We start from the raw sequence: 13,616 nt of genomic DNA, 5'->3' as shown, positions 1-13,616 counted from the left end.
TCAGCTAACTAAAGTTTCATTTAGTCCTTGGTGATGGGTAGCCATATTTTATAGCATATAAAAATATTTTTGATTCATATTTTATAGAATTTGGGTTTTTTTCATACTCTGATATATACTTACTGATATCTTAAAATACAGGTATTTTCTGTGCATGTGCCTACATGTGTTTATGGATGAATGGACAGATGAATGAATGAATATGTCTGACAGATCATTTAAGGCTAGTTAAGGCTAGCATGTGAGATTAGGCAATACTACTCTATACCCTATACCCTATACCATCTACAAGACCCCCATGAAGTTTAGACAGGTGAGTTTCCTGACGGTTGGAAAATATTCTGAGAGATTTTAAACCATTTTGTCATGCTCAGGGATACTGACCAACACAGATGTCCAAACATACCCCTTGCTTCACACAGGGTTCAGAAACCCTATGGAAAGGGAGTGGAATCCAGTTCAGAACTCCAGTTCAGACATGTAGAAGTTGGACTTTCAGATTGTGACCCTCAAAGAAAGGACTGAAAGGAGGGGCGGTAGAACCTTCTCGTAGAACTAGCTGGACTGAGCCTGGGACTTGAGACTGTCCCAACAGAGCAGTATTCTAGAGGCTGGTGTTGGCTACCTTGGCCTCCAGCCCCTTCAGAGACATCACATGTGCCTGGGGAGAGGAGGGTCATCGTGTAAAGAAAAGAAAGAACTTTTCACCAGGAGCCATGGGATTTGTCTTGATGACCCCTTCCCCCTTGGGAGGGCAGCAGAAAGTAATAGGGTCACTGAAACAGATGGAACACTTTTGCTGCCTCTGATTAAATGTGAGCTTAACAGCCTCTCAACCCTATGGGGACTTCTGAAACTTGGGTCACACTTGTCACATGTAAGTGTGTATATGTGCTTAGCTACTAATTCAACAATTCTGTATTTAGTTCATTTCACAGTATCATTTCACTTGTTCTTAAATTATCTCTCTTTTTTAAAAAATAATAAGCTAAACACAAACCAAACTTAGTTATAGATTTGTCAAGCCTGCATCAGAATCACTTGGAAGGCTTATTAAATGCATGGACCCCATGTTCAGAGTTTCTGATTCAGTAGATCTAAGGTGGGCTCAAGAATTTGTATTTCTTTCTTTTCTTTTTTTTTTAAAGTAGGCTTCCCACCTAGCCCAGAGCCCAACTTGAAGCTTGAACTCATGACTCTGAGATCAAAACCTGTGCTGAGATCAAGAGTCAGACACTTAACTGAATAGGCCACCCAAGTGGCCCAAGAATTTGTATTTCTTTTTTTTTTTTAATTTTTTAACATTTATTCATTTTTGAGAGACAGAGAGAGACAGAGTGTGAGTGGGGGAGGGGCAGAGAGAGAGAGAGACACAGAATCTGAAGCAGGCTCCAGGCTTCGAGCTGTCAGCACATGGCCTGACGTGGGGCTCGCATTCACGAACTGAGAGATCGTGACCTGAGGCGAAGTCAGACACTTAACTGACTGAGCCCCCAAGTGCCCCAAGAATTTGTATTTCTAATAAGTTCTTTGGAGATACTGATGCTGCTGGTTAGGGACCATACTTTAAGACTCACTGCTGTAGATAACCTTCTGAACCAGGCAGTCCTTCGCTGAAAATATTTGGGAAAATAGATTGTAACATGAGATAGTGACCTCTTCCAAAATATAGTATCTTGCTTGTCTCAACGAGGTGCATTCCTGGCTAGGCAACCCTTGTAAGATTTCCCAAAGGTTTTTACATCTAGTAATAACAGGTCTAAGAAGACTCCTTGTACCTTCCCTCAAATCCTTTGTTTGACTCAAACCTTACAGAACCATATAAAATGGATATTTTTAGGAGCGTTCCAGCTTCAAACTCAGTCACCTTATATAAAAACCAAGAACACTTGATATTTTTGCAATTCCTGGTATTTGAAGCCCATTATCCAGGGCACCCCTTTCCTGGCATCAAGATTTATTGGATAAGAATGATCAATTTGAACAAAAAATCAGAGGAAATGAAATCGATAATCTTACAGAAACCTTGCCACAGTTTCTGACCTCCAAATCTAGATGCATCATGTGATGCATGGTTTAATGCGTATTTTGAAAACAGAATTTTTTTTTTTTTAATTTTTTTTTTCAACGTTTATTTATTTTTGGGACAGAGAGAGACAGAGCATGAACGGGGGAGGGGCAGAGAGAGAAGGAGACACAGAATCGGAAACAGGCTCCAGGCTCTGAGCCATCAGCCCAGAGCCTGACGCGGGGCTCGAACCCACGGACCGCGAGATCGTGACCTGGCTGAAGTCGGACGCTTAACCGACTGCGCCACCCAGGCGCCCCGAAAACAGAATTTTTAAAATTAGAACTCTCCAAGAATATCCTGGACATATGATTATCTTACATATGGGAGTTATTCACTTATTCATTTTTAAATAAATATTCATTGAGTATCATGCCAGGGATGGGGCTAGGTACTGTGGATGTAACAATAAATAAGGACTAAGCAGGACTGTGTCAAGGTTGAAGCATATTCTGGAGCCAGATTTCCTGGATTCAAATTTCAGCTCTGTCACTTATTAGCTTGTCAAGTTACTTAATCACTTTGTGCCTCAGTTACCTCATCTGTAAAATGGGAATAAAAATTGCATCTATCCACTAAGAGAGAAGTAAGAATTAAATGAGTTAACATTTGTAAAAAGCAGTGAATACAATCTGACACTTCATATGTGTTTTATAAATGTTGTCAAATAAACACACCAGTCTTTGTCTTTGACGAGCTCACAGTAGTGGGAAGGAAAGAGTGACATGGAAAGAAGCAAATTACAATATATGTAATAAATGCTAGGAAGACATATAGTGAAGCGCCTGACTTTTCTTTGCTACATGACAGACTATGGGGTCTCTCTCTGGAGTCTGGAGGGCATGTGCTCTGGAGGGCATGTGACATGTAGAGCTTCCCTCTGTAGAACCACGCTGGAGAGAATCCAGCAAATTTTTATCCTTCCTTTTTATAGCTGCTACCATGAATACAACCTCCACTATGCTAATGTATAATTACCACAAATGGTTTTCCAAAACCTTTCTATCAAATTTAAATGATAGTGAAACTTGTTTAGGAGACCACCTGCTTGAACTTTACTGGGTGCAGGTGCAATTTATGTGAAAACAGGATTGGGCAACCGTTCTGCAGTTTCTGCAGTTGGAGCCCTGGGTGGGGCACCATGTGAATTAGATGTGGCAATAACCTATAGAAGTGAGGTGGCCAACTTATGCCAGTTTTCATGTGACGTTCCCAGTGTAGGGGTTGAAGACAGGCACCCCAAGATGAGCCACTTTGGCATGAAGATTATTTTGAGCTGAAAGCAATCGAGACTCTATGAGCTCAAGAGAAAACTTTGCCCCTCCCTTAAGTACATAGAAGAATCTAAATTGGGGGTCTTTCCTAGAATAAGGGTTATCAGCAGAGATAATTTTTATCTGCGTGACCCATCTGTAAGGCAGGCAAACATCTAATTACCAAACATCGGCTCTTCTTCTAATTGCCCTGTGAAGTGCATTTCTTTCCTCTGGAGTCCCAGACCCCTACCTCCTTCTCCTTAGTTCAGGATAATATATATACCTTTATGTCTGTCTTTGGAATTTCCATGTCTTTGTAGATTCCCCAAATGCACACTATTAAATTTTATTTTCTCCCGTTTATCTGTCTCATGTCAATTTGATTCTTAGTCCAGCTAGAAGAAGGACTCTTGAATGGGACAGAGATTCTTGTTCCTTCACATCAGTTTTAAAATAGTAGGTTCCACTTCCCAGAACCCTCTCCGTCTTGGACAAACATTTCAAATCATTACAATGTTTTGATAGGAAATGAAAGCTTTAATTTTTTTTTTTCAACGTTTTTTATTTATTTTTGGGACAGAGAGAGACAGAGCATGAACAGGGGAGGGGCAGAGAGAGAGGGAGACACAGAATCGGAAACAGGCTCCAGGCTCTGAGCCATCAGCCCAGAGCCCGACGCGGGGCTCGAACTCCCGGACCGCGAGATCGTGACCTGGCTGAAGTCGGACGCTTAACCGACTGCGCCACCCAGGCGCCCCGGAAATGAAAGCTTTAAAAAAGAAATACAAGGGGTGCCTGTGTGGCTCAGTTGGTTAAGTGTCCCAACTTCAACTCAGGTCATGATCTCATGGTTCATGGGTTCGAGCCCCACATTGGGCTCTGTGTTGTCAGCACAGAGCCTGCTTCAGATCCTCTGTCTTCCTCTTTCTCTGCCCCTTCCCCACTTGCTTTCTCTCTCTCTCTCTTTCTCTCTCTCTCAAAAATAAAACTAAGGGCACCTGGGTGGCTCAGTCAGTTGAGTGTCCGACTTCGGCTCAGGTCATGACCTCATGGTTTGTGAGTTCGAGCCCCACGTTGGGCTCTGTGCTGACAGCTCAGAGCCTAGAGCCTGCTTCAGATTCTGTGTCTCCCTCTCTCTGCCCCTTCCCCGCTCATGCTCTGTCTCTCTCTGTCTCTCAAAAATGAATAAACATTAAAAAAATTTTTTTAATAAAATTAAATTAAAAAAATAAAAAATAAAAATGAAATATGAAACTGATGGAATGTTATATGTCAATTGTATCTCAATAAAAAAATAAATTAAAAAGTGCATGTTGCCAAAGTACAATTTCAGACTTCAGGAAGAGAAAGGAAAGAAAGAAAAGAAAGAAAAGAAACAAAGAAAGAAAGAAAGAAAGAAAGAAAGAAAGAAAGAAAGAAAGAAAAAGAAAGAAAAGATATAATTATTGGGTCCCTTGGATGGGTGATGGGAAAGTACAGTAGAAATCAACAGACATTTACTAACTTTCTATTGAGGAGACACACGTGTGTTCCTGTGCCTGATAAGCTACAGTCTGATTCGGGGAACAGGAAATAAACTGGTATAAAGTTAAATCAAAATATATTTACATATCACTTCAAGACAGTAAGAGAAATGATGTTACCCAATGGCTAATGGCCAAATGAGTTTTCTATTCTAGAAATGCTTTGGGGATGGAGGCGAGAGGACAAGAGGAGCCCTCTTGGGGGCTGCAGCATTCATGGGAAATTCCACAGTCTGGTTCTACTTCACAGTGTTTCAGGAGAACTGGTGGGGCTTTGATACACAGAGATGTAGGGGGAGCCATTACCCACAGATGGCAGAGGCAAACCCACAGGAGTGGAGAAGCATAAGGCAAATCCAGGGGGTGGGAGGCAGTGGAGGGACAGGAGGAGACAGAGGATGAGACATGTAGCAGGATGAAGTTAGTTGTCACACAAAATTCTGCAGTAACACGCACTGCTTTTAAGCTTCAATTAGAAGATCATTTGTCAAAAGACCATTCTCCTTGTGTGAAGAAATACTACCTTTCCCCCTAAATCAATTTTTAAACCCTCAATACAGTATGAGTATAGTAGCTCTTCGTTTGGGTAATCTAGTGTTGGATAACAAACCACTGGAAAAGTTTCTGTGAGCTTCCTCACAGTGTGGTGGTCTCAGAGTGGTCAGCCTTCTTACCACATGGCAGCTGGCTTCTCCCAGAGGGTGAAGTGTGAAAGCAAAAGCTTCCAGGCCTTCTTAAATTCTAGGCCTCAGATTGGCTCAACATCACTTCTGCCTCATTCTAGTGGTTAAAGCAGGTCACAGAGCCATCAAGAATCAAGGAGAGGGTATGAATGCCGGGAACATGGCTCATGGGCGGTTACCAACACACAGCCTGCCATACTCCCCCTTAGGCTTCTACTGTAAGGCTCTTCAGTCAAAAACCTCTTTCACAGAACAGAGGTTTTATTTAACATTTAAGTTTATGCACCTCTGCTTAGAGGAAGAAGGCAGCCAGCAATTTCCCCCAGGGAGGACAAAACCTAAACAGGAAATTAGGTCTATTGAGTCCTAAAAGGGACAGCTGTGTAAAGACTGATCAAAGCCCTGAAGCTGGGTAGGAGCCCAAGACCAGGACAGAGTATCCGGAAAGGGAATCCAGTGTTTAGATTTGAACCATGGGGTTCCTGTTCACATCTGCAGGGAAAGGTACCGCAAGCAGAGAATTCGCCTTAGTCATCCACAGAGCCCTGGCTGCTGTACCACTGGACATTTGAGAGCTCCCAGGTGTGAAGTCAGACTGCACAAGATTTGAGGCTAGAAGAGTTTTCTCTTGGTTCCTCATGGTTTCCTGAGTCAGTTGATGCCAGGTGAATGTTTTCCATGTGTCATACTGCAGAATTTTATAAGATTATTGACAATAACATTTTGCACTGGCTCTTTTCTTTTTGCCTTCCTCCTCCACCCCCTCCCCTTTTATTCAAGATACCAGGTGCAGAGTTGAGTTAAACAAACACCAATCTCAGAATACATTCTCATCAGTAGTCTGTACAGGGCCCTTCTCTTTTTTTAAATTTACTTTTCCCCACCCACACCAGCCGTTTCCTTTGCTTAATTGTAGGCCTCCCACTCTGATGTGATGTAGATATGCTCCTGAATACACATATATCCTTGAAACATATGTAGGGCTGTGTGTTTGTGCTTAATATACACAAACAAGAACGCGGGAGGGGAAAATATTAAGGCGTCTGCCAGGTGAGCCCTTTCCCCTTTTGAGCTTTGCAGATGTCCTACTCAATTTCCTCTTCCATCTCACCAGTCTAAACTTTGCCATTCACCCACTCCCATCCATCCACCTGAGAGTCTCAGAAAAGTAACTGACCATAGTTACTGAACTGAACATACCAACGTTTGCAGTAAAATAAAAGTTTATCAGTGAGGAAGAAGGGGGAAAAGGCTTTGGGTAGACATGTAGCTACTTCTGTAGGAATGAAGAAGGGACTGGCAGAGGTTTCCTGGTCTCTGGGGTCCCTGTGCAGGGACAGAGGCAAGGAAACAGGAAGGCTGGAGAAAGGATGCTGGCTTGGCCTCATTTTATCTGCATTCACTTCCTTAGGAGCAGAGATCATAAAAAGTGACCACAGAAGACATTCACTAGAGGGAACATGTCCAGATGATCTTGGGATAATTTTAAATGCAAGGGAAGAGTGGGGAAGTGGTAGGATGGACAACCCTGTGAACATGAACTACAAGTGAGGAGAGGGGGGATTTCCCTTCACATTTCTCTTGCCTATACTGAAAAATATCCCTTGAATGTTGTTTAAGTGAAACTGCTTATAAATTAAAACAAAATTTAAAAGGTAATAAAGAAATTTTTGATGAATACTTTGTAAAAAATTCACCATGTAAGCCAACGTGAAGGAGAAAATAACTAAACATTGCAAGGTGCTAAACTAAAAAAAAATACATATATATGAAAATCTCTCATGCATTAAATATACACATATGTATGACACGTTTAAAGATTGTGATTGTGATGGCTCATTTTATGTGTCCACTTGACTGACCTTGGTTGCTGGGATTAAACATATTTCTGGGTGTGTCTGGGTGTTTCTGGATGAGATCAGCATTTGAGTTCGTGAACTCAGTAAATTGATTGCTTTCCCCAGTGTGTGTGAATGTCAACCAATCCATTGAGGGCCTGAATAGGACAAAAGGCAGAGGAAGGAGGAATTTGCTTTTTATTTTTTCTGCCTCACCGATTAAGCTGGGACATCTCATTTCACCTTCTCCTGTCCATGGACTGGATTTTATGTCATTGGTTCCCCTGGGTCTAGGCCTTTGGACTCAGACTAAATGATGCCACTGGCTTTCAGTCTCTAGCTTGTAGACAACTCTGTAATGATGTGAGCTAATTCCTCATAAGAAAATTCCACAAATCTATATCTATATAAATATCTATCTTATTGGTTTTGTTTCTCTGGAGAACTTTAATACAGTGATATTTGGGGGAAACTGCTGATACTTTCATTATCCTGATTCTGAGATACCATTTCCAGCATTACAAATGACTTTTGATTTCTTTTCAATATTTTTTCAGTCGTGACATTAGTGTGGATTTATTATTTATTTATTTGAGAGACAGATAGAGAATGAGCAGGGGCGGGGCAGAAAGAAAGAGGGGAACAGAGGATCCAAAGCAGGCTCTGTGCTGAAAGCATGTGGGGCTCGAACCCACGAAACATGAGTTCATGACCTGAGCCGAAGTTGGACACTCAACAGCCACCCAGATGCCTCAGTGTGGACTTATTCTTACACACTTATTTATTCTTGCACCTGTAGTTGTCTCTCAGGCACAGTGGAGGGACATTTCACCCCGATGTAGTTTCTCCCCCCTGTGAAAACTGCCAAGGGGAATCCTTGGGGGCACACTAACCCCCTGCATTTCAAACTCTAGCACCAAAGTCCTGCTAACCCTATATTGAGATAAAGTGGTGATAGACACTCAAAAAGCATTACTTGGCTCCTGCCAAGAGCTACTTTACCATGCTAACCAAATGGCTGAGCACTTGATAGAGCCATTGGCAGAAAGGGTGAAGATCACAGAGGAAGTAGAAGTAGGAAGTTATATCTCTCAAATCTTCTTCCTGACTCCATTTCATTTTGAGATGCTAAATTTCCAAAGACTCTTAAGTTACCCAATGACTGCATACTTGTTTCTAAGCTACACCAAGCAGGTACATAACTTGTTCAGTAATTGGACAGAAGCACAGCTGAGATGAACATAGAGACAGATCCTCTTCACCTCATTTGAGAAGACAGTTAAATGAGGACAACAGTGGACTGCTCTGGCAGTCCATCCTTTCAGAAAGTTCTGAGATACACCTTCAGATCCTGCCTGTCACAGCCTTTGCCAGAGCCATCAGTATTTCTTTGCTTGGAGAGGGAGAGATACTTCTTGCAGTAATTGGATTTGATTCAACAATATCTTCTCATCAGAAAACCCAAGTCTCTAAGTTGCTTGCCTCTACAAAATCCATTGGGCTCCAACAAATCTGTCTTTTCTCATTGCTCTTGGCAATTGGGTGTATGTGTCTAATTTCTTTAAGCCAATTTATATGTATCACAGTCTCATAATTACATAGTTCTCTGCATCCCAAGCCCAGGAAACAATTTAGAGAGTTGGCACATGCCCCAGGGTTTACTTCCACTGTAGTCCAACTCAGTTCTCTTCTTTTCCTTAGAAAAGCATCAACTAGGGGCACCTGGGTGGCTCAGTCGGTTGAGCGTCTGGCTTTGGCTCAGGTCATGATCTCACGGTCTGTGGGTTCAAGCTCCGTGTCAGGCTCTGCGCTGACAGCTCAGAGCCTGGAGCCTGCTTCAGATTCTGTGTCTCCCTCTCTCTCTGACCCTCCCCTGTTCATGCTCTGTCTCTCTCTGTCTTAAAAAATGCTTAAAGAAAAGCATCAACTAGAGGTGCCTGGCTGACTCTGTTGGAGGAGTGTGTGACTCTTGATCTTGGGGTCATGAGTCCAAGCCCCACATTGGATGTAGAGATTATTTAGATAAATAAACTAAAAAAAAAAAAAAAAAGAAAGAAAGAAAGAAAGAAAAGAAAAGTACATATTAATCTAAGACAGAAAACCACTGCCAAGCAGGCCAGGGCAATTCCTATAGTGCCAATGACTATGGTGAGGGAGGGAGAGGGGAAGGGGCAGTCATCTCTATTCTCCTTCTCCAGTCTTCCGGGATCCGGAACCAAATTCTATTCTCGCAGAGGTACAGTAGGCCAGAGGTAGAACTACAAAGTCTTCAAACAATCTGTATCCCAGATTTTTTTATTCTGTCTCTTTGCTGTACTCCTGGAGCTTCTTTCTCAAGGTACCTGTTACTCTCTTCTTCTCCACCTTTACCAACTTTTATTTAAAAAATTCCTTAACTCAGGGCACCTGGGTGGTTCAGTCAGTTGAGTGTCCAGCTCTTGATTTTGGCTCAGGTCATAATCTCACAGTTTGTGGGTTGGAGCCCCATGTTGGGCTTCACACTGGCAGCCCAGAGCCTGCTTGGGAATCTCTCTCTTTCTCTCTCTCAAAATAAATAAATAAAGTAAAAAAAAATTGCTTAACTCTTTTGGTCACTCCAAGCATTGGTAGCAACTCAAAATATTATTTCTCTGAAATGTGTCTCCATGTTAGCAAGGATCAAAATCTCAAGTTAAAGGAATGGAGTATTGACAATTGAATAACAGGCATCACCCAGCAGAAACAGATGGGAAGGATTTCCAAAGGGCTGCTTGAGTCATAAAATCACACCTTGGAGGCAAAGGTATAATGCACCTGCACTAAAACCAGCCCTATCTTCAGGCTTTGGGGCAAAAATGCCTGACTTTGCTTTAGGTTAGATCCTGCACTGATTCCCCAGCCACTAAAGAGCTACTTCTTGCAGTAATTGGAACCTTAGAATTGTAACCTTATAATTTCCAGTGATTAATAAACAAAGGTGTCTATTGGGGTTTTCCACTGGCTGCCTCCCCCTTACCTTCATCATCTCTTCATCTCCAATACAAATGAACTCCTGGATAAATGAATGCGACTCATGGATTAGTTTCCCCAAGGGAGTTTGTCATCATCGAATATGAAGCTCAGCTAGACATCAAAATGATGAATCTGCTGAACATATACTGAGGTGCTCTGTATTTCAAGCCCTGGGATAAGTGCTGGAGAGTCAGAGATGAAAAGACATGGTCCCTACCACAAGGAGTGTATAGTCTACTAGGTAGACAGATACGTGAACGGGTAAAAACTATGATAGCCTGTGATGGTTCATGTTATGTGTCAACTTGACTGGGCCATATGGTGTCCAGATATTTGGTTAAACATTATTTTTGGGTCTGTGAAGGTGTTTCTGTAAGAAAATAACATTTGAATTAGTAGACTGAGTAAAGCACACTGCTCTCCCCAATGATAGTGGACCTCATCAAATCACTGAAGGTTTAGATAGAACAAAGGCTGAGAGGAAGGGAGAATTTGCTCTCTGCCTGTCCTTGAGCTGGGACATTGGTCTTCTCCTGCCTGTGGACTTGGATTGGAACTTACACCATCAGCTTTTCTGGTTCTTAGGCCTTTAGACTCAGACGGGAACTGTACCATTACCATTGACTCTCCTGGGTCTCCAGTTTGTGGACTGCAGATCTTAGATTTCTCAGGTTCCATAATCACACAAGGTATATACAGTTTCTTTATATATATATCCTGTTGGTTCTGTTTCTCTGGAGAACTCAGACTAATATATAGAACCCCTCCCCCCAAATTTTTGTATACATTCTAGGGTGTGCAAGCAACAAAACTTTTCTAATTTTTGCTTTAACTAAACTTAACTTTTGGCTTTAAGCCTCCATTCTGGTGGGTTGCAGAAATATAATCTCTCTCTCTCTTTTTTAAATGTTTATTTATTTTTGAGAGAGAGAAAGCATGAGGTGGGAAGGGGCACAGAGGAAGGGGGACAGAGGATCCAAAGTGGGCTCTGTGCTGACAGCAGAGAGCCCGATGCAGGACTTGAACTCATGAACCATGACATTATAAGCTGAAGTCAGATGCTTAACTGACTGAGCCACCCAGGTGCTCCCAGAAATGTAATCTTAATCAAGCCTTTCCAGTCAGTCAGACCCTTGTCTCTTTCTACTTCTCTCTAGGGCTGCGTCTCAAATCTGAGGGCTAAGTCAGGACATTCTGACAAGGAGGGGGAGTAGTTGGTGTCTGGGACTCAATGGCCATATTCTACCTGGTTTTGGTTGTTCTTCACCTTTCCCACTGGAATTTCCTGAGGTGATTTTATTTTCTCATCAGTTCGTTGATCAGAAGGTCCAGGGAATTATCTGTTTTTTCTTTGTAATCATAAGACTTCCTCTCATCTGCTCTCTCAGTTTTTACCTTCACATCTCTTCCAGGGCATGGGAAATATTTGGCTCTTATTCAACTGACTCTATGGCTCTGGGAAAGTCAGTGGGGCTGCCTCAGGTGCTCTTTGTTTCAAAGCACCCTCAAGCCATTTATACTCTGTGCCCATTCCATGCTGGGTGCAGTCAGGTCCTAGGATGCTGGTGTTTAGGAAAAAGTTCCCTCTCCTCTGGGAGACCCCAACCAATGTGGAGGTTCTATTATTTCTCCTCACTCCACGCTCACAGAGAAGCCTACAGAAGACTGAGAAGTGAGCAGAGAGATAGAAAGATAATTGAAGTGAGCAGAGACATGAAGGAGGACAGTGGGGACATGAAGGAGATACATTTCCACTATTGAGGAACTCAAAATCCACTGAACCAGCTAGATCAGGAGGAAAATGCATCTCAAGTTACAAGGAAGGTGTAGTCTGAGCCAAAGAAAAGATCTAGAGGTTTACTGGTTTTTCCACTTTTGCACAATTCTTCTCCAAAGGCTTGAATTCTCTTTCTATAAAACAGGCAACCAAGAGATTATCTTATTATGTATAATAAGATAATTACGTACAATATAATTAGCAGGGTTGTTTTCTTAGATGAATGAAGTTATGTCTATCGGATTCTTTGAAGTCATAGGGAAACAGGGCATTCTCATTTTCTTTCTCATCATTTTTCCATCATCTGTAAAATTAATAGCTTTCAACATTTGTTAACTTCACTATGGTTTGAAAAATAAAACTAGATATTAAATTTCTTGACCTCTAGATATAACCTCTGAGGAGTAAGTTTCAAATGACCACTATCATTCAGCCACCCATATCAAATGTGTTCAAATTCTTTTTCACATATTGAAAGAATCAAATTTTAACAAATACAATGCTCATGCCCACATTTTAAATATGAGAAATCCACACTACTCTTTGCATAGTATTGTTTTTTAGCCCTGAAGCTTCTAGAACTTACCTATTTTTAGAAAATATTGCCACATGTGCAAAATGCTTTTCTTGGTGCTAATAAAATATTTAGTAATATCACCTGCCTGAACTTATTCAATAATTTAGCAGGTCCACCTAAAGAAATCTGGACATTGTCCTAAGGCCTGTAGTATAAAACTGTCTGACCACTTTTTGAGGAAAATTCTGAGAAGTACACAGGAACCAGAGAGAAACACATGTGAGTATAGCTCTCCCCACCCCCCCAATTTCCCACCCGGGTTTTAGTATGATGTAAGTAGGTATTTATAAAATGCTTATCATAGTATACTGTCCATTTAGTTCTCTATGTCAGCTTGCATCATTTCTGTTATTCAGAGGTGCATTTAGCTTTTCAGTGCATTGTATTATTTATAAATGGTGATTTTGCAATGGCATCATTAACTACATTTATGACCACTTGTCGATAAGAAATTGCTATTAGGCCTCTCTCTGCAGAGATGTCACTATTAGGCCTCTCTCTGCAGAGATGTCACTGTCATCATTTACATTTGGAAATGCACTGCCACAATAGCCCTGATTAAATGGTGCTGAAGTGCTGAAAACAAATCCTACCAACCTAGAGATGAGTGGGCAGAATTAGCTTCGTCTTCTCTGAGAGGTTTAAGTGTTTGGTCACCAATTTACAGATCAGAGGAGATAATGTGTTTGAATATACTTTGTGAACTACAAAGTGGTTCTGTAATTATTGTGGCAGTGATAAGGCAGCTAGAATTCAGTTTTTACCCTGTTTTCAATGTTTTTATACTTATAAAACTTTTTTTATGTTTATTTATTTTGAGAGAGAGAGAGAGAGAGTGTGTGAGCAAGCAAGGAGGGGAAGACAGAAAGAGAGAGAGAGAGAATCTTAAGCAGACTCTGCACC

This window comes from Lynx rufus, unplaced genomic scaffold (assembly GCF_022079265.1).
Source record: "Lynx rufus isolate CCGP_SWC_20201006 ecotype Redwood Valley unplaced genomic scaffold, mLynRuf1.p SCAF_3, whole genome shotgun sequence".
NCBI classification, from domain to species: domain Eukaryota; kingdom Metazoa; phylum Chordata; class Mammalia; order Carnivora; family Felidae; genus Lynx; species Lynx rufus.
This window is presented reverse-complemented; position numbering follows the sequence as displayed.